The sequence below is a fragment of the Coenobita brevimanus genome, chromosome 109 (assembly GCF_032717465.1).
Source record: "Coenobita brevimanus isolate Jiangsu-jjx chromosome 109, ASM3271746v2, whole genome shotgun sequence".
In the NCBI taxonomy this organism is placed as follows: domain Eukaryota; kingdom Metazoa; phylum Arthropoda; class Malacostraca; order Decapoda; family Coenobitidae; genus Coenobita; species Coenobita brevimanus.
This window is the reverse complement of record NC_137062.1, coordinates 26,667,684-26,690,352: the sequence shown is the minus strand read 5'-3', so window position 1 is coordinate 26,690,352 and position 22,669 is coordinate 26,667,684. Positions and strand designations below refer to the sequence as shown.

The 22,669-nt window shown below is 43.5% G+C and overlaps 1 non-coding gene and 1 pseudogene across 1 annotated transcript; both read left to right on the top strand.

Annotated features, from left to right (window-relative positions):
* Positions 1-5,444: 5,444 nt before the first annotated feature.
* Positions 5,445-5,637, top strand: LOC145417245 (U2 spliceosomal RNA). The gene has a single exon (XR_013900459.1). It is a non-coding gene; the product is annotated as a U2 spliceosomal RNA (small nuclear RNA).
* An 11,780-nt stretch (positions 5,638-17,417) lies between these two features.
* Positions 17,418-17,597, top strand: LOC145417250 (U2 spliceosomal RNA; annotated as a pseudogene).
* Positions 17,598-22,669: the final 5,072 nt, after the last annotated feature.

The window sequence follows — 22,669 nt, the reverse complement described above, 5'->3', positions numbered from 1 at the left end:
CTGGACCAGACACCATCACGTACGGTATGATCCAGCATCTTAATCAGGACAACCTGATTAAGATGTTAGCATTGTACAATGAGATTTGGGCGTTTCAAACGTTCCCAAACTCATGGCACTTTGCGCACGTCATACCGATACCCTAAGAGGCTGGTCGTCTTATGAACCCCACTTCATTTCGTCCTATTGTGTTGACTTCTTGTCTATGTAAGGTCATGGAACGTATGGTTAACAATAGGCTTCTTTTTGTTTTAGAGTCGAAGAATTTGTTAAATGATCAACAATGTGGCTTCTGTAAATACAGAAGTTCACTAGATCATTTAATGAATTTGGAGCATTGTATTGCAGAGGCATTTGCCAATAAAGAATTCATGATAGGGGTGTTCTTGGACATCCATAAAGCCTATGACATGACCTGGCAACACGGTATACTAATGAAGCTCTATGCTTATGGTTTAAGAGGAAATTTGCCTATTTTTATTTCAAATTTCTTAAGGGACAGAACTTTCTCTGTCAAATTGCCCCATAACGTAACATCGGATATATTTATCCAGGAAAACGGGGTGCCACAGGGAAGTGTGCTTAGTCCTACTTTATTTAGTATTATGATCAATGATATTCTGTCATCAGCTCCCATCCCGAGGAATCTTAAATACTCGCTCTACGCTGACGATTGTGCAATATGGCACTCTTCCCGTAATGCACAATTTTCGGCTGGGTGGATTCAAGCAGCCCTTGACTCCATCCACCAATGGGCCTTGCAGTGGGGATTTAAGTTTTCCATACGTAAGTGTGCCACTATAGTTTTCACTAATCGTAACGTACCTAATTTGTGCTTAACTTTGGATAATCAGGCGGTACCTTTTCAAAATTCTGTAAAATTTTTAGGAATACATTTTGATCGTAGAATGAATTTTAAACTTCATGTTAATACTTTGCTTGCTCGTTGTGATAAACCGTTAAATGTCCTCAAGTACCTAGCGGGTACTACCTGGGGTGCTGACAGAAAATCTTTATTAATGGTGTATAAGTCCCTTATTAGATCGAAGCTAGACTATGGCGCACAGGTGTATGGCTCGGCATCCGATGCCACTCTGAAAGGATTGGATGTGTTACAGAATAAATGTTTGCAAATGTGTCTTGGAGCCGTCCGGTGTACCCGTGTGACTCGTATCGAAGTGGAGGCGAATGTGCCTCCCCTCCGTATTCACCAGACCACCTGGCCTTGTCCTACAGCATCAGGACGTTAAGGAAAAGTAATATCGGCAATGTGGCCTGTACCCCCCTGCGTCAATACCACCACCTTCTGCGGGGGGTGCGTCGGCCACTTGCCGCTCGCCTCCACTTACTGACTCAGGAGCTTGATGTGGACCCCAGTGACTGTGACAAGTTTGTGCTTAAAAATATAGCACCTTGGGAGCCACCCGGCTTTACAGTCGATGTTACATGGCTCCCAGCACCAAAGGCCAAGGCGCCAGAGGCGGAGGTCCACCACTTGTTTCGTAACATCATTGTTCGACACTTGGGGTCCCATCAATTGTACACCGACGGCTCCAAGTCGAGTGAATGTGTGGGTGCAAGTGTGTGGTCGACTGAATGTGCCCTCAGGTATCGGTTGACGACTCATACATCTGTGTTTACTTCAGAACTTTTTGCTATTGACAAAGCCATAGACTATGCTCTCAATTCTAGGCATGACTCATTTGTCATATTTTCAGATTCAAAATCAGCCCTTCAGGCAGTTGCATCTTGCACTACGGACTCTCATGAGATCCAGGGCCGCATCGTTAATAAGTTGCATTCATGCAACAAGTCATTCACGCTGATCTGGGTGCCTGGTCATTGTCGTATCTACGGCAATGAGCAGGCTGACTTACTTGCAAAGTCGGCTGTAGAGCTCGAGGAGACTTGGGACTTTCCTCGTGATCTACGGACGAGTCTATCTCTCGGAAAGAAATCAATAAATCTTCTGTGGCAAGGTCAGTGGACCAGACTAAATATTCCAACTTGTAAGCCGTACCTGGGCGACTGGGACACTGCCAACCGTCCCAGTCGCCTAGAAGAAAAAGTGTTGGCACGGTTACGGCTTAATGCCACCATTTTAACCCACATAAAACCATATATGGAAAGACGCTTCCCACCGCACTGACATCTGTAATGCGGTGTTATCTATCAGCCATATCATCCTGCGCTGTCGGCGATTTATTCGTGAACGTGCTTCACTTATAAATTACTGCGACGCAGTACACGTCCCCTTCATCCTTTCCACCATCCTGGGTGATGGGGACATTGTTATGACTGGTAAATTGATGGCTTTCTTGAGAGAGACCGGACTGATCAGAGTGATGTGACTTTTTTACTGTGTGGTTATGGTTTTTATGAACAGTAAATGTCTATCTATCTATCTATCTATCTATTGCCAGACGCCTCAATCCCGTTTGGGGTGGCCACAAACAAATCGCCTCCAAGTCGCCCTGTCCCCCGCCATTTCACTGCCCTGCTCCCAACTCACACCCCCCTCTCTCATATACCTCTCCACCCCATCCCTCCATCTCATCCTCGGCCTCCCCCTCCCTCTTCCCCCCTCCACCTCACTCATATACACTCTCTTCGTCAGTCTTTCACCCTCCATCCTCTCCACATGGCCAAACCACCTCAGTGTGTTCCTCATAACGCTTCCTATCACATCCACATCCACACCACAACGCTCCTTTATATCCTCATTCGTCAGCCTGTCTCTCCACGTGACTCCACAGGCTCCTCTTAAATAACTCATTTCCACTGCTCTCACTCTTGACTTGTGTACTTCCAACAATGTCCAAGCTTCACTTCCGTACGTTAGAGTTGGTATCACAATACTGTCATGTAGTAACTTTTTCACTTCCATGCTCACTTCACCTGTTTCTTATCACTGCTTTCAAGGAACCAGCAACCTTTCTTCCCTGCTGTACCCTTTCAAGCACTTCACCCTCCAAACCTCCATCCTTACTCATCACACTACCCAAATACTTAAACGTACTCACATTTTCCAATTCCTCACCATCCAGCCTCGCTGTACATTCACTAACTTCACCTCTCTCAAAGACCATCACTTTACTCTTCCCTACATTCACCTTTAGGTTCCGTTTCTTACACACTCTCTCAAACTCATCCACCAAGCCTTGCAGCTCCCCTTCGTCTTCACTCAACAACACAGTATCATCTGCAAACAACAGTACAGGGAGTTTCCAAACACTATCCTCTCTCACCAGGGCCACTCCAACATCCACTGCCCTACCTTGTACCTCTTTTATTACCCCATCCATGTACAGATTGAACAACCATGGAGACATGACACATCCCTGTTTCAAACCAACTTTCAAAGAGAAAAATTCACTTAGTTCACCATCCACACGCACTGCAGCCTTCGCACCATCGTACATACTCTTCACAGCATTCAACAACTTCCCATCTACTCCATATATTCTTAACACTTTCCACAATCCTTGTCTATCCACCCTGTCATATGCTTTCTCCAAATCCATGAAAGCTGCATACAACTTCTTTCCCTTCTCTAGAAACTTTTCCACTAAAGATCTAAGAATGAATATCTGATCTACAGAACCTCTTCCCTTCCTAAAGCCTCCCTGTTCTTCTCCAACTAATTTCTCTGTTCTTTCTCTAACTCTGTCTATAAGTATCCTACCATAAACTTTTCCTATTATACTAAGAAGACAAATGCCCCTATGATTACCACACACTTCTTTTTCCCCTTTTCCTTTGTACAAGGGAATAATTATACCTGACTTCCAATCCTCCGGGACTCTACCTTCCTCCCAGGCCAATCTGCACATCTTCCACATCCATTCTACTACTATCTCTCCCCCATGCTTCAGCATTTCATCACACACTCCATCAATTCCTGGGCTTTCCCCGATTTAACTTTCTTCATTGCTTCCACAACTTCTATCCTACTGATTTCTTCCTGTCTTCTCACCTCCCTCCTTCTCCCAGCCATTCCCCAGCCACTTATACTCGCATTACTTCCATCCTCTACGTTCAACAATTCCTTAAAGTGTTCTCTCCATCTGCTCACTTTTTCTCCCTTCTCCACTAGTAATCTACCATTTTTATCTTTCACTCCCCTGCTAACTTCACTTCCACCCTGCCTTACTCTTTTCACTTCTCTCCAGAACATTTTCTTACAGTCCCTCCACTTTACACTCAAATTCCTTCCAAATTCCTCATCCACTCTCTTCTTACTCTCTCTTACTAATCATTTCACTTCTCTCTTCCTTTCCACATATAACTCTCTCTTCCGCCTCTCATCTTCTTCCACGCCCCTATTTCTCATCCATTCATTGTATGCTTTCTTCTTTTGTGCCACAGCCTGTTTCACCTCTTCAGTCCACCACGCTGTTCCTTCACCCCCCTCCGTCTTCTCTTCCTTCCACACACCACATCACATGCTGCACATATTTCTTCTGTAAATATCTTACACATACCTTCCACGTCTCCCATCTGCTCCAATTCATATTTGCCCAAATGTATATATTGTAATATTAATTAGGGTTGACAGTTGACATATTTTAAATAGTTCCTCCTCCCACCGATCTATTTCTAATATCGATGTCCCCTACATTAAGCCAAGTTCCTCGCCTGACAGTCACCAGCTGATGAGTGCAAGTGTGCAATATAGGAAGGTATTGGGCACTTGTAGTCGATGGTGGTCTCCTGGGCGAGGTTCTTCACTTTCTGTACAAATTATGTAAATACATTATGCCATCTTGCTTAAGTTATTCTAATTAGGGACAACAGCTGACGTATATGGAAATGTTCCTGACTCGTCTGGTTCCCTTTCATATATTGATGTCCCCTATATTAGGTTGTGCCTCGACTGACAGTCACCAGGTGATGAGTGCAGGTATGTAATGTAGAAAGGCATTACATATCTGCAGTCGATGGTGTTCTATTAGTCGAGGTATTTTTACCATTAGTGTAGGTCTAGCTATTTCTCTTTGTAGGATTTAGTATAGGTTAGCGATTTGTCTGTTAGGTGATTAGTTTTAGGGTCTTTAGATTAGTTTTTCTTTATAATATAAGGTATAAAAAATATAAAACCAAGAAAAAATTAAAAAAATAAAAATACAAAAAAAAATAAATAAGATTAAAATTATTATATATATATATATATATATATATATATATATATATGTACGTTTGCATGAAAGTGTGTCTGTATGTCTGCATGGAAGTGTGTGTGTGTGTGTGTGTGTGTGTGTGTGTGTGTGTGTGTGTGTGTGTCTATATATGTTTAAATCTATATATATATATATATATATATATATATATATATATATATATATATATATATATATATGGCCTTAATAACCAGGGGCTTCGGCCCCAATGGTTGATAAGCGGAATAAAAAAAAAAAAAAAAAAAAAAAAAAAAAAGGTTGGGCATCGCTTCTCGGCCTTTGGGCTAAGATCAAAGTGTAGTATCTGTTCTTATCAGCTTAGTATCTGATACGATCCCCATGTGGGATCAACGATATTAATCTGATTTTTTGACCATGGCGAAGTGCTAGGGGCTTGTTCCACCTTTGCCACGGATCGGCCAGGTATTGCAGTATTTCCAGGATCGGTCCACTCCCTCACGGGAGAATAATTTATCATTATAAACGTGTGAGGAAGAGGTGTCTTTCCCCACCTTCAGCACTTACAGACTACACAGATCTCCCCCCTCCCCCACACTAGTTTTCGGGCATTTGCCCTAAACAAACAGTGAGAGCAATACCCGTCCCCGAGCCCCTCCAGGACGGGGACAGTAAAACGGTGAAGGAATAGCTCACGATGTAGTACAGCCTACTGTACTTATTCTTTCACTTTCATCATTCACTAATAAAAACTTGCTTAAGCTGAAACGGTTTTTCCAGTGTGAGACATGTCTAGATGCATTAGTGAGCACTAACATCACTACTATTAATATCCTAGTCTTGCTGAAGAGGAAAGGTGCACTGATTTCTCCCTTGGATGATGACATTGATGTATGAATGACATGTGAGCCGCCTTTCAAAGTACATGCTTCTCATTTTGTGAAATCAGGGGAAAATCTTTCCAAACTAACTTATAACGGTCCTAAGCAGTCAGTCTTGCACATTTACTTGCACAAGCCTATAAACGCAGACCTTGACAATCACATGAAAGAATAAGGACCATTAGACAATCACATGGTTTTCGTGATTACAGCTATTACTGAAAAATACATCCAAGTCAGATACCATACTGCTTGGAAACGATATACAGATAATTTAATTATAAGGGTAACTAGAAATCACTAGGATTATATTAAGCATATAGTATTCTATCTATCTATGTATTACCAGACGCCTTAATCCCGTAAGGGGTGACCACAAACAAGTCTCCTCCATGTCGCCCAGTCCCTCAACATTTCACTGACCTGATCCCAGCTGACAACACCTCTCCCTCTCATATACATCTCCACTCCATCCCTCCATCCCATCCTTTGCCTCCCCTTCCCTCTCCCCCTATCCATCTCACTCGCATACGCTCTCCTCGTTCGTGTGTCGCACTCTGTCCTTTCCACATGGCCAAACCATCTCCGTGTATTTCTTCTAACATTTTCTGTCACATCCACATCCACACAACAGTGCTTCTTCACTTCCATATGTGTTACTCTGTGTCTCCACGTAACTCACATGCTTCTTTCAAATAACTCATTCCCACTCCTCACACTCTTGTGACCTTCGAACAAGGTCCAAAACTTCACTTCCATACGATAGACGTGGTATCACAATACTGTCATGCAGTGTTTTTTTTTTTTTTTTTTTTTTTTTTTTACTTCCATCCACACTTGCCTGTTCCTTATCACTGCTCTCAAAGACCCAGCAACCTTTCTTTCCTGTTGTACCCTTTCAAGCACTTCAACCTCTAAACTTCCATCCTTATCACGCTGCTCAAGTAGCCTACTTAAACGCACTCACATTTTTCATTTCTTCCTCATCAAGCCTCACTACACATTTAGAGATTTCACTTCTCTCAAAGACCATAACTTTACTCTTCCCTACAATCACACCTTATGATTCCGTTCCTTACACACACTACCAAACACATTCTCCAAGCCTTGCATACAGTTCTCCATCTTCTCTTAACAATACAGCATCATCTGCAAACAACAGTACAGGGAGTTTCCAAACACTGGCCTCTCTTATTAGGGTCGCTTCAACATCCATTGTCCTTCGTCATATCTCATTTATAAGCCCATTCACATACAGACTGAACAACCATGGGGGCATAACACATCCCTGTTTTAATCTAACATTCAGATAGAAACATTCACTCAGAGCACTATACACACGCACTGCACCCATCGAATCCTCAGAAATAATCTTCATTGAATTCAACAACTTCCCATTTACTCCATATATCATTAATACTTTTCACATTCCTTGTCTATCCATACTGTCATACTTTCTCCAAATCCATGAAGACCGTTGGCAACTTCTTTCCCTTTTGTTGAAACATTTCCACTACAGACTTAAGAATGATTATCTGATCTACACAGCCTATTCCATTCCTACAACCTCTATATTCTTCTCCAAGTAATTGCTCTGTTATTTCCCTAACTCGATGAATGGCTATCGTACCATATACAGTACTTTTCCTAGTACACGACGAAGACAAATGCTGCTATGATTGCCACACACTTCTTTTTCACCTATTCCTTTGTATAGGGGAATAATTATAAAAGACTTCCAATCCTCCAGGGACTCTACCTTCCTCCCAGACCAATCTGCACATCTTCCATATCCATTCAACTGCTATCTCTTCCTCATGCTTCAGCATTCCACCACATACTTCATCATTTCCTGGGTCATTCCCTATCTTGACTTTCATCATTGATTTCACACACACACATAAACACACACACGTTAGAAAATGTACAGAGAAGAATGACTAAAATGATACATGACGTCCGGAACCTGTCATATGAAGACAGACTGAAAAGACTAAGTCTGCATTCGCTAGAGAGGCGTAGAGTAAGGGGAGACTTAATTGAGGTTTTTAAGTGGATGAATGGTATAAATAAGGGAGATATTAGCAAGGTACTTAAAGTGAGCATACAGGATAGAACTAGAAATAATGGTTTCAAACTAGAAAAATTCCGTTTCAGTAAGGAAATCGGTAGAAATTGGTTTGGTAATACAGTAGTAGACGAATGGAATAAGCTACCTAGTAAAGTAGTTGCTGCCTCTTCCATTGAGAGTTTCAAGCATAGGCTAGATAAGCATATGACAAATAAGGGGTGGATATAGAATAAAGAAAATATTATAACCAATACTAATTAAAAAATAAATTTTCTTTTCAGGTTACACTATGATAGTCTCTATTCTCCTTTCACACTTTCCTGTAAAATGTCCACGCCAGTTTTTCTATACGGCGTGGTGTTCTTTCTGACTTTTCCTGCCGGCTTCGGCTGGAGGGTTTGGAGGGCGGGGAGAGCCTTCTTCTTTGCTATCCTTATCTCATTCTAGTAGTTCAGTTACTCTTCTAGGAGCTGCCTAGCATGGGCCAACCGGCCTACTGCAGTTATCCTCTCTTCTTATGTTCTTATGTTCTTATATATATATATATATATATATATATATATATATATATATATATATATATATATATATATATATATGTATATATATATAGATATAGATAAATATATATATATAGATAAATATATATATATATAGATAGATAGATACATAGATAGATAGATAGATAGATAGATAGATATATATATACATATATATATAGATAGATAAATATATATATATATATATAGAGAGAGAGAGAGAGAGAGAGAGAGAGAGAGAGAGAGATATAGAGATATATATATATAAATATATATATATATATATATATATATATATATATATATATATATATATAGATGTTTCACATAAATAATAATAATTTTCATCTTCATTACTTGTTACATTCATTTACTTGAACCAAAAACATACATAAAGAATAAACACTCTATCTCAACATTTAGTGGTCTGGCAAATTACGTGGTTTTTTAACACATATTAAAACACAGAAGCTAAGACATGCTATATATATTTTTTTCATTCTAACATTTCTGCTTTTGTTTTCTTCTCGATCATCTTTTGGTGCTTCAACACCACCTTCAGGAGGTATTGCTTGTCTTCTTCATTTGTACTAATTGAAGAGCTGAACTTCACACGCAGAGCAATCGAAAATTGCATCCAAGTCAGATTCCATTAAGCTAAGAAATATTATAAAGAAAATTTAGTGAAAACGATGACTAGAAGTCGCCAGGAACATACTAAGCTTGAAGTATGTGAAACGAAAAGGCAACCATATTCAAAAATGTCATTTTCAGTTATTATATCTGTGTTGTAATTCATGAGAATAAATGTTCTTAAATATTTTTAAATCCTATCTACCGAGTGATGTCTATACACTTCACAATGTGGCTGCTATGGGGCCGCCCCGTGACATCTAGACACGCAAGTGTCTTCCCACCACTGTTTGCCCCGGACGCGATTTCATCTCACTGCCAGAAGGTCGAGAAGGAGTCCCTCCTAAGCACACAAGTGACAATCTGTCTGTCCCACGCTCCTACCACGTGTACAACGGTATCTTCACTTTCCTATTTGTCTGATTCAGTCTGCACTGCCTGTAGTTAATTGCATCATCCACCCCTGCCAAGTCTATATCCACGGATACAAGAAAAGGGTTCAGTGACAGTGCCATAAGGCTAGTTTATCTAGTAGTGGAGAAGTTGTCACATTGAGAGCAAGGCCATAGTTGGCGCCACGGGCAGATGCACGAACACGTGCTGCTCTCACGCTGCTCTCGCGACAAAAATTAGTTCTTTTCCTTACGTCATTTTTCATCAATGCAAAGACCTAGAGATCTCGGGATACTTTACTTAACAAGTTGAAGAGTTGCTGAGTAAAATGATCATTATCTCGTTTCCCTCAGTTCAAAAGTTTCCAAGATGTTAAGGTTTTAAAACAAGCAATTTTCCAGCGTTCTTCCGGAAATTGCCCGTTGTGAGGTGACGATTGCATTAGTAGTAGCCCGGAGTGTGTGGGTTATAATAACTATTTTTCATCCTCACATGCTTTACTAGAGAATGTGTGTCTCAGATATCTTTATTATTATTTTTATTATTATGATTATGATGATGATGATGATGATGATGATGATGATCGTGATGATCATGACCGTTATATATCATTATTACCAGCTGCGATAGAGAAGCCGGTATTGTTTTCAGTTTGTCTGTGTGTGTTTCTCTGTGTCTGTTAGCACAATAACTTCGCAACAACTTAAGATAACATCACAGAATTTAACAGATGTGTAGTAGCAATGAAAGTCTTCTACGAGTTCGAAAGTGCTGAAAGTAGGCCAAGGTCTGTGTGTCTGTTACCATGATAACCCCGCTACCGCTCAAGATATCATCACAAAATTTTACAGGTGAGTGGTAGAGATGAAAACCTCACTTCGAAATTGGTGAGTGTAGGTCAAGGTCAAGGTCATATTCCGACCCGAGCTAGATGTGTATCGCCTCGCGGCTGCTGTGATTACCCCCTTGGGGAGCCCTCTAGTTCATTATTATTATTATTATTATTATTATTATTATTATTAATGTTGTTCTTATTGTTATTATTAGTGTGTCGGAATACATTTCATTTTATTAGTTCCATTTAGCCTAAGTTTGGTTAGGTTGTGGTAAGCAGAATATTAGTAAGGTTGTATTTTGATTTTGTCTTCTATATGAATGATTTGGTTGTCTTAGGTTCCAGCAGGTTAAAAATGAATTTATCACCAAAGAGATAATAATTACAGAAGCAGTGTACCATATACTATAGAGAAAAAAAAATTACAGTACTTATTATTACTGTTGATGTATGTTGTGGATCTATATTTATCTACAGCATATTGTAATGTGAAAGAAAAAGAAAACAGGTTTTAATATTTCATATTCAGAATTTTTCTTTGAACATGTTGCGTAGAAACAAAAAATAATAACATATTGTCAGGCTAGTGCGGTGACTCGTGTGTTTTGATGTAATTTATATCATTAACAAGGAAGTCTGTGTCTTTACTTGTACTTGTATATCAAATAACATTAACAAAAAAAATGTGTTGATCTCCAGAAAGCAATAAAGCGCAAAAAATCGCCCTGCGAATCTCCAGTGTATTCAGTCAATCCCTCTCCCATCGCAGATGAAAACCTAAATGTTTCAATAATAGTACCATTTATTATTACTACTGGCCTAAACGATTGATTCATATTCAAGTCACTATAGTATAATACAATGTCAAAACAACACGGTGTAAACATTTCTCATAAGGAATACTTGTGATTATTTGTGAGATAAACAAATCAGGAACTTTACATTTTCTAAGTATAGTGTGGTGATGGTGGGTTTTTCAGAGATCTGTATTATTGACAAAAAATATCTTTATATATACCCTGCATATCAAATAACATTTCTCCAAATCTGTGTGTGTGTTGAACACCAGAAAGCAATTAAATGTAATAGGTCGCCCTGTGAAACTCAGTGTTTTGAGTAAATCTCCCTCCCCGCCTCCCCTCACGGGCGGCAACTCCCAGCGCACCCACATCACTCGCCCAGGCAGAGGAAGACATACACGCCACCTCCTCCATCAAACATCTATGCTATAGATGATCACACCAGGGTACTGTACATCATTTTTAACAGAGAGGTAACATTCAAACTGTATGAAACAGTTCACAAAAAATATGGATGATTAAGTTCATGAGCTGATACTGCAGTAAAGGATACGAAAGCCATGCCTAACGGGGCTTGTGTGTCCTTCTTGCTGGCACTGATATGTGTCGGGAGTGACGCGGCCTGAGAAGTTACACTCAACAGACAACGCTGGTTGGGCATCGCTTCTCACTCACCCACTCACCCACTACCTTCCCACTCTTCCCCCCCCCCACGCTCTCTACCTCCCCACCTTTCACTTGTCACTACTTAAACACCCCTACCCGTTCCCTCACTAGTTCCACACCCTTCTTCCACCTACCCTCCCTCCCCCAACCTTCTCTCACCAGCCCTTATACCTCTCCATCTTTTCCCCTCCTACCTTTACTAGATCCCCTAATTCGCTCTCTCCTTCCCCTAAATACTCCGAGCATCTACTATCCACTCAATCATCTCCCCTTCACCTTTCCTTCTTCTTCCCCACCACCCCACATTGCCCTCACCACTACTCCTTTCCAGTTTTACTCCCCTACATCTGTCACCCGCCACTCCCTCCTCCCAACACCTCGCCCTCCCTTCCCGCCTGTCCCCCGACCAACCTCTACTGCCTATCCACTGCTTGCCTCCCCCACTACCTCCCAGCTACATTCTTCTCCAACTCTTCCCCATACGCACAACCTCAGTCTCCCTCCTCTCCAATCTTCCTCACTCTATCCATCATAAAACAAAGGATCTCCCACATACTGCAGTACAACACACCCACAGCGGCACATGAACCACACCAAACACCCAAAAGAGGCCATGTACACTCACTTCCCACCCCTACCGAACACAAAGGCCTTGTCCTAAGAGGAAAGCCACCAAGGCTCCCCCCCAGAACTGCACATCTGGGGTGATAACCAGAGAACTGACGGGCCACCCCTGCTTGCAACCTGATGAGGCCCCACCCCCACAACGGAACCCTGGATTGTCTGACAGCGCACGAGGCAGCTCCGGTTGGCAAACTGGCGAGGCCTCCCCCTCACTTTGGGACACTGGGCTGTCTGCCGGAGTTAGAATTGACAGCTCCGGCTGGGCCTTTCCCCCACAAGGAAACTCTGGGGCATCTGCTGGTGGACGACAGGACACCACCCACCTGCAGGCTGGTGAGGCCTCCCCCCTGCAAGGAAACCCTGGGGCATCTGCTGGTGAACGACTGGACAGCACCCACCTGCAGGCTGGTGAGGCCTCCCCCCCACAAGGGAACCCTGGGGCATCTGCTGGTGGACGATGGGACAGCACCCACCTGGAGGCTGCTGAGGCCTCCCCCCCATTGTGGGACCCTGGGCCATCTGCCAGCGGACGACAGGACAGCTCCCGCTGGCAAACTGGTGAGGCCTCCACCCAACATCTAGACCCTGGGGCATCTGCTGATGGATGCCACAGGCAATCCCGCTGGCAGGCTGATAGGACCTCCCCTCCACAACAGAAGAACAGAACATCTGCCATCGAGCACCTGGATAATTCTCCTCATCTGACTAGTGACAGCAACTCCTCCCTCCCACAATTGGTGATCGATACATCAACCAGTGGGAGCTCAGACATTACCCATCAACTGCCTGGTGAGAGTCCTCCCCTCCAAGGGAGCCCTGTGGCATCGGCCAGCAGATACCAGGACTATACAGGGAGGCAGCATGGAGAGGTCTCCCCTCCCCAAGGGACTCCTGAACACCAGAACCATCCCCACTGGCAGATTGGTGAGGTCACTCCACCGATAACACCCCAAGGAGAATCGAACAGTTTGCTGGAAACCCCAATTGTCAGGCAGGAAGCCAACGACATTGCCCAAACAGTTCACCAAAACACTGAACAGACCCGCCAGCCAGAGAGGACGTACAATGTCCTAAAAATATGGTTCCCTGCTCCAACAACATTCAAATGCACTGAGCATGACAATCAAGGGTGCAGGTGGTCAACAACAAGTCAAAAGTGGTCAAATGCCAGACAGTCCCTGATAAGGCATCTAAAAGAGCACCATGACATTCATATTCACAGTTACACGAATTGCTGTGCTGGATGTGGGGAAACTCTGGGAGAGAGGCCAACAACCCACAACTCTAACTGCGAAGCCAGCAGGCGCATCGTTGTGCAACAAGTGAGACACAGACACCAATGCCCCACTTGCCCAGAGTCCTTTCCATCTAAGAAAGGCCTACACAACCACCAGGAGAAGCACAAGCGCCAAGAATGGCAGGGCAACAGAGACAGGCCACCCTCATTACCACCTGAAAGAGTATGTCGTCAAAGGAATGGCCAAAGTTCTCCCGCTCCTCCAGCCTCGCCTCCGGAAATTGAACAAGCACGCCAAGAACCACAAGAACACACCCACCCAGAGAATGAAAGCAGTCCAGAGCAAGATGGCTGCCTCCACCCAGACCCCACGAATCTAGCAAACTCAGACAGATCTGACCAAGTCCTTGTTAGGAGTGAAACTCCTGAGTTTCTGAGACACCTTGCCAGGGACTGGGAGAATTTTGATGAAACCTGAAACTTACAACAAGACATTTACCAAGGTGATCAACGACATTCACGAGAAAACACCCCTCAAGTAGGGGAGGCCCTAAACCTGCAATCACAATCAGCAACACCAGACACACAGTTGCAGGTCAGTGACACACCACCTTCACTGCCTATAACCATCTCTCAAGTTTCAGCCCACACAGCAGCAGGAGTAGTGGAAGAGGACAACAATGGAGCAGAAGAGAACCAGGATGAGGAGAATGAGCCTGCAGAGGCGGAATGGTTACTGAGAAATTTTTATCCAATGGTAAAAGAACTCATCTGCACCCCAGACTGGGAAGCATTTGAGAGTCTCTTGGACACTATAACCCAGCAGGTTCAATCAGCATTTAACATCGACACCAACCATCAGCAACGAAAGAAGAACCCCACAGACGTCAGTGACTGCAGGACCACTCAACGAATATACAGAAAAAACAGACGGAGGGCAGTCCGTCTGATAACGTCGGGCCCAGTGGAACAGTGTCAGATTCCAAAGGATGACATCGAACAATACTTCACTGAAAGAATGAAGGTTGCAGACCAGCAGGTAAAAGCGGTCAACAACCTTCCTCCTCCTCCAGATAACCGACTCCAGGTTGATGTCAATTCATTTTCTGAAGCAGAGGTCGACTGAAGATAAGCAGCAGCCCAAAACACATCACCTGGGAAAGATGGCATTTCCTACCACCAGTGGAAAAAGGCTGGCCGTGGATGCAGAGTTCTCACAGGTATCTTATAACATTTGCCTGGCAGCCAAAAAGATACCACTGGCTTGGAAGACATCATACTCCATCTTGATACCAAAGTCTGGTGGCAAAAACAACATAGCAAACTGGAGAAACATCACACTGTGCAACACCATGTACATGGTATTTACTGGATTCCTTGCAGCCCATCTCAGAAACTGGTGCATTGACAATGACATTCTAAATCCTAGCCAGAAGTGTTCTTTCCCAGCCGATGGAGTGCTGGAGCACAACTATCTGCTCCAGTATTACCTTGACAGAGCCAGACGTGAACAGGAAGATCTGTGCATTGCCTTCCTTAATATCTCAGATGCCTTTGGATCAGTGTCCCACTCCTTAATAAAGGCATCACTCAACCGACTAGGAGCCGGACCACATCTCGTTGCAATCGTCGAGGACCTGTTGACAGATTTCACCACACAAATTCGAACCGCTGAAGGGGACATCGAAGAAATCCCTGTGCAACGAGGGGTAAGACAAGGGTGTCCAATCAGTGCTCTTCTCTTCAACATTGCCATTGAACCCATCCTACACACTATCACGCAAGCAGGCCTACATATGGATGCCGCACATCCCCACCCATGCCTGGCCCACGCTGATGACATCACCATCATTGCACGGAAAAAGGACACCCTCCAACACCTGCTTTCGGCAACCTCCAACACCTGTGCCTCCTTAGGTCTGTCCCTGAGCCCAACCAAGTGCTCCACCCTGCACATAACAGGACACACACCAAGGGGAACAAGGGACACCACCTGCTTGATAAATGGTCAGCCAATTACTGCCAAAAGAGATGGTGAACCCACAACTTTCTTGGGAAGACCTGTTGGATTCCATCTACTCCCTGACCTGTCATCAGTAGACCAACTAGTAGACCTTGGAACCACTATCCTGACCAGCAAACTGGCCCCATGGCAATGCATAGACACCCTAAAATCCTTTGTCCTACCCTCTGCCATTTTTGCCATGCAGACATGGCAGCTCAGGAAAGCAGACTGGAAGCACCTCGATGATGCACTGAGACCACTCATAAAAAAAACTTTGTACTTACAATCTCGGGCATCAAACGAGTATCTGTACTGTAGCAGCCAGGCAGGGTCCTGTGTAATCCCACTCGCCACAGAAGACTCAGACATATTTCTGATTGACACAGCCTTAAAGCTGCTCACCTCTAAGTACCAAGCACTAGAACAGATCGCCTTGAAAGATATGCAAAATATCGCAGCCCAAAGAACACGAGGAGAACCATCTGTACAAGATGCCTGTCAGTTCCTCTCCAAAGAAGAAATGGACAGCAGGGCATCTGATCATCAAACCCTGTGGTCACATGCCCGTGACGCAACTGGTCGCCTCAACGTACAATGGTCAGTCGACTACGACACCGATCTTCGCATCCAAACTGAAGAGCAGGTCCTCTGCAAACATCACAGAAGGAAGATTGCCTCCACAATCCGCACCCAAAGGCGTCTCTATCGTGGCGAAATGCTATATAGGAAACCTGACCAAGGGAAAGTGATGAAGGTTGTTGCACAAGAAAAGGCCTCATCTGCCTTCCTTCGGGATGGCAGCTTCACCACCTTTGCTGATTGGAGATTCATCCACCGCGCCCGTCTGAACCTCTTACCACTGAATGGAGCCCGCTGCCAGGGAGGAACCAACCAGCAGTGCAGAAGATGCCATCACCAGCAACAGACCCTCCCTCACGTGGTCAATCACTTCATGAGACACGCAGCAGCCATGCAGCACCGCCACAATGCCCTTGTTACACCGGTAAAGAGGGTTTGCAGAGGGCAGGAACTGGGAAGTGTTAAGGGAAAATCAACGTGTGCCTGGCACGTACCAACGACACGGGCCGCCTCGACTTAGTGTTGAGAAAAGGCAGGGAAGTGATAATAGTGGACATCACCTGCCCCTTTGAAAATGGGGAGGAAGCCCAGGAGAAGAAAAGAGAATAAATATGCAGATCTAGCAAGAGATCTACATATGACTCATAATAGAGTAAGTGTGGAAGCATTTGTTGTAGGACCTCTAGGGGGTTATGATGCCAGCAATGAACACTTAATGCGAAGACTGGCTTCCAAGTCTTACCTGAAACTGTTTAGGAAACTCTGTGTTAGTGACGTCATAAGCTGGAGCAGGAAAATATGTATTGAGCACCTTACTGGTGCTCAACAAGTTTAAACCTTTTTCACAATATGCTGTCCCCACCAAGGGTCCTACGCACTCCTTCATTCATAAAGGCAAGGCTGTAAATAAATATTCCCACAATGTGTACATAATGTCCAAACATTTATAAGTATACCATAATATCATAATATCTCTGCAATATTAAAAGTTAATGCCATTTTCCTGTAAAGTTTTGTAAGATTTTCTTCATTAAAAAATAAATCTGTTCTTATCAGCTGAGTATCTGATACGATTCCCATGTGGACTCAACGATATTAATCTGAATTTTTGACCATGGCGAAGTGCTAGGGGCTTGCTCCACCTTTGCCACGGATCGGCCCGGTATTGCAGTATTTCCGGGATCGGTCCACTCCCCCACGGGAGAATAATTTATCATATAAACGTGTGAGTTAGAGGTGTCTTGTCCCACCTTTAGCACTTACAGACTAGTCAGATTTCCCCCTCCCCCACACTAGTCTTGGGGCATTTGTCCTAAACAAACAGCGAGAACAATACCCTTCCCCGAGCCCCTCCGGGCTGTCCAGCCCGGGCGAGAATTCCACCTGGTTGGCGCATAACGTCACGTGGGAGACAGCTACTCACTCCACTCCACTCAGTCACTTAGTTTCCCTAGGCCGCAGTGGTGGAGAGCTCGGTGTTCTCATATATTTATCTCATTATAGGACAGTTATCAGAAAGATGCCACTTAACTGTGCAGTATTGGGATGCTATTCAGTCAAGAGAAAAGGCAGTGACATCAAATTCTTCAGGTTCCCTCAAGATGAAGACACTAGAAAGAAATTAGTCCAGTTGTGTAAGAGACAAGACCTGGTTAACACAAAGGAAGCCCGTGTCTGCAGTCTACATTTTGCTGTTCTATCCCTCCTTCCCCTTCTTCTCTCTCGTCATTTTCTTCATCACTCTCTCCATTTCCTCATCTCTCCGGAGTAGTCCGCCCTTCCCTCAGTTACTGCTTCTTTCTCTCACATCCTCTATTCCTTCCTTCTTTTCCTTCAGTACTCCCCCTTTCTTTTATTTCCTCCATTCCCTCTTTCCTTTCCTCCATCACTTACTCTTTAACTTCCACTACTCCCTCCCTTCTTCCACTATTCCTTCACTCCATTACTCCCTAACTCCATTCCTTCATCCTTCTATGCATTCTCAATCTTTCTTTCCCTCAGTCTATTACCTACTTTCCTTCCTCTGCCCCTCCATCCCTTCCTCTCCATCCCTCCATCTTGCCCTTCCGTTTTTCTCTTCTTCCATTTTCTCTCACTCTTCCCTCATATCTACCTATCTATCCCTTCAGCTATACCCTCACTCTCTTCCTTTAAAAACCATCATTTTATACTCTCTCTCTCTCTCTCTCTCTCTCTCTCTCTCTCTCTCTCTCCTTTCATTAGTACAGATATTACCTCCCTCCATCTTCCACCTGTTCCTCCTCCTTTCTTCCCCCATTCTGCAGTCCATCTCTCCATTTGTGCTCCTCCTCCTCCCTCATTTTTCTCTCTCCCTCCTCCTCCTCATTCTCCACTTCTCCTCTCTTCCACCATCCCTAACTTCCTTTCTCCTTTTTCATCCTTCCTCCTCTTCTTCCACTTTTCTAGCTCCCTCCTCCACCTCTATCTCCTCTTCTCTTCTCTCTCCATACCTTCTACTCTCTTCCTGTCTTCGCTCACGTCGTTTACTTCATTCGCAAATACTGTATCTCCCTTCCTTCTCGCCCAATCACTTTTCTGTCTATCCCGTTCCTCTCTACCACTTCTCCCTCTCTCCCGTCTAGCTCTCCTTCTCTGCCTTCCACATTTTCTCCTTCATTTCTTCCTTTCCCCTTTCCTTCTCGTTTCCCATCCCTCCATCTCTTCTTCCCCGACTCCAAATCACCGCTTTCATATTTTTTCCTCCAATCTCTCTCTCTCTCTCTCTCTCTCTCTCTCTCTCTCTCTCTCTCTCTCTCGTTAACTGTTACATCCCCATTAACTAATAGAAATGTTAATTATACAATGAAAACACTTTAACTATAGTATAATCAGCTGAAAGTTCTGGGGGCGAAGCTATGTAACATTATATTACCTAAGAAAAAAAAGCAGTATACCCTAAAAGACAATGGAAGTCACCTTCGGCCGCCCGTTTATCTCCCACTTGACGTCATCAGAATGTGCGCACGAAGAGACCTTCTCTCCTTGGACCTTGCTTTAGCACTTACAGACCAGTCAGATCTCCCCCTCCCCCACACTAGTCTTGGGGCATTTGCCCTAAACAAACAGTAAGAGTGTCAGGACTCCATATTGTAATACAACTAATAGATAGATAGATAGATAGAAGCACCAAGCCAGGGTGTGAGATAGGTAGTGTATCAGCGAGAATCAAGCAAAAGGAAATTAGCTTGCAACTCTTAATGTGAAGGAATGCTGGTCCAGCACCGGAAGCTGTACATACACACAGACATACGGTGTTCTAGATGTTTCCACGACAGTATAGCACACGTGACACGACCCCTGATGAACGAGAATGTAGCAATCAGAGCTCAGAAAGGGGTGAGCCTTACAACTGACAGGTAGTAGGGAGAAGGAGGCTAGCAACAGGGGCGAGAGTGTGGCAGAGAGAGATAGAGCGAAACAGGGAGGTAGCTAACGGGACTCTATACTTCACTCGTGTGTGAGAGACTTTGTTAATATTTCCAAGACAAATAAAAATAGTCCCATACTAATCTTTACCTCTCCTGTCATTACATGACAAAAGGGAACGAAGATTACCTACTTACAAAACTACTCACGTATAACAACCACTCGTCCACGAGTCTAATATATGTATAAATGATCTACAAATTCACTACAAGCACCTACGAAGTTACGACAAGATATGGTGGCAGGTAATGGAGAGATCCAATAAGAAGAGGGGTCCGACTAGACTTAGTATATTAACTCCCTGTGTAATACATACGCTGTTCAACTTGACACTCTTTGAAGATAATAAATCAAGAGCAACTCCCTGTTTTCATCTTTTTTTTTTTTTTTTTTGGTTATATGTCCGACTCTGGGCAAAGGCTTCAGAGCCTATATCTCGGGGGCAGTAGCCTATCCCAAGGCCAGTAGTCCTCCTACACCTCCACATGTCACCACTTCGGCGCTAACACCCACCGTCCATATTGAATACATGCTAGGGCTGTCTCAAATACCAAAATAGGGCTGTCTCAAATACCAAAATAACTTTAACCAAAACTCAAGACTCACCTATTACAAGATTAAAGAGTTACATATATATAAATGGTGGCTATGACGTTCTAACAATAGCCGAAGTACGAACCTCGTCTTCAAATCTATAGTGAATTCCTACAAAATACAAACTACAAGCCTACGAGTCTACAAGCCTACGAGTCTACGAGTCTACGGTTGAGTCTACATTATCAAGATAGAAAATAAACAATACCTACAACCAACAACTCACAACCAGCTCCTGACAATATTTTCTCCAACCCCCCCCCCCTCCGTCTCACCGATCATCACGCTGATGTAGAGGTGAAGAGGTCACACGACGCCTTGCCAGTAGTTTAACAAAGTATTGATAGAAACAATCTTCCAGTTTCTACGACGAACCAACGAACTACAACCATCTACAATCAACTACAAGTAACAACTCTACGAGTCGTCTCTATAATCTTCTATACGCACCTACAAGTAGTGACATTCTTCATCCCACAACGAGTAAATCACAAGAAAAAAGGACCGAAAATAAATTGAGAAAGAAAAACAAAACAAGCAAACGAAAAGCAAGAACACAGCAACAACCACCAGACCACCGCCCTTCTCTCCATCCATCCCCTACGACCTCCACCAACATCACCACGCTGACGCAAGGAGTGAAGAGGTCAAGACGACGACAGCAAAATACCAGATCCCTTACTCACCTCTCACCTTACTCATCGTTACTCAACATTACTCATTGTTACTCATTTACTCACCACAGCTACCAGAGTGTGAGAAGTCGACGTTGCTACCGTTTTGCTGAGAAGTTAAGGACAACCCCACAACACATCAATCAACTCACCACCTGCACCACCACTAACACCATTCCCACCACGGTAAAAATTAGTGAGTTACATAGTTATTTCATTTATACAATACACAGCAATAGACACAGTGATAGACAACACGTTTTGCACAGACATATAAAACGTGCTGTATAGTTACAACTTACGTACACATACTTACTTTAATTATCGGCATAATTCAATCACTAAATACTTGCATCAACAATAAATAATCTACACTGTATATATTCATTCATTTACTATAGCATTTATTTACCACCAACGAGTGTTACCATTTATACCTACATAAAATACGTGTTTCATACATACAGCTATACATAATTACATCTGCAAAGCAATAAAGAAAATATACTATCACAGTTACTCAGTGAGCAATTAAAAGAACTGTATTAAACATTTATTAATTATACCTAGTGGAAACAGACAAATCAAATTACAAAAAAAATGGCCAACACAAATGACGCTAGCAAGAATGAACAACATCTTCCACACAATCGTGAAGACAAAGATTTCCACACAGTGCTGACACATATATTGCCCACGATAGGTACATGTGAACAACAAAAGTGTATATTGTTAGTACTGTATATAGTGTTAGTGTCAGTGTACCAGTTTCTGGGACAGGCTGCAAGACATCCAGTATATAACTTATACAGGGTGTTACACAGTGTGATGTTTCTCCAGTTTGCTATGTTGTTTTTGTCCCCGGACTTGGGTATCAAGATGGGGTATGATGACTTCTAAGCCTTTGGTATCTTTTTGGCTGCCAGGGAAATGTTAAAGATCCCTTTGAGGATTCTGCGTCCAGGGTCAGCCTTTTTCCACTGGCAGTAGGAAATGCCATCTTTCCCAGGTGATGTGTTTTCGGCGGCTGCTAATCTGCAGTCGACCTCTGCTTCAGAAATGAAGTGGCGTCAACCTGGGGTCGGTTATCTGGAGGAGGGGAAGGTTGTTAACCGCATCTACCTGGTGGTCTACAACCTTTGTTCTTTCAGTGAAGTGTTATTCGATGTCATCCTTTGGAATCTGGCACCGTTCCCCCGGGCTCGGCGTTATTACATGGACTGCCCTATCTGTTTGGTCTGAATATTCGTTGAATGGTCTTGCAGTCATTGATGTCTGTGAGGATCTTTCGTTACTGGTGGTTGGTAGCGATGTTAAATGCTGACTGAACCTGCTGAGTTAATGCGTTCAAGAGGCCCTCAAATGCTTGGGGATCTGGGGTGTGGATGAGTTCATTTACCATTGGGTAAAAATTCCTCAGTAACCTTTCCTCTGCAGGATCATTCTCCTCATCCTGGTTCTCTTCTACTCCGTTGTTGTCCTCTTCCACTGCTCCTGCTGTTGTGTGGGCTGACACTTGAGAGATGGTTATAGGCAGTGATGGCGGTGTGTCA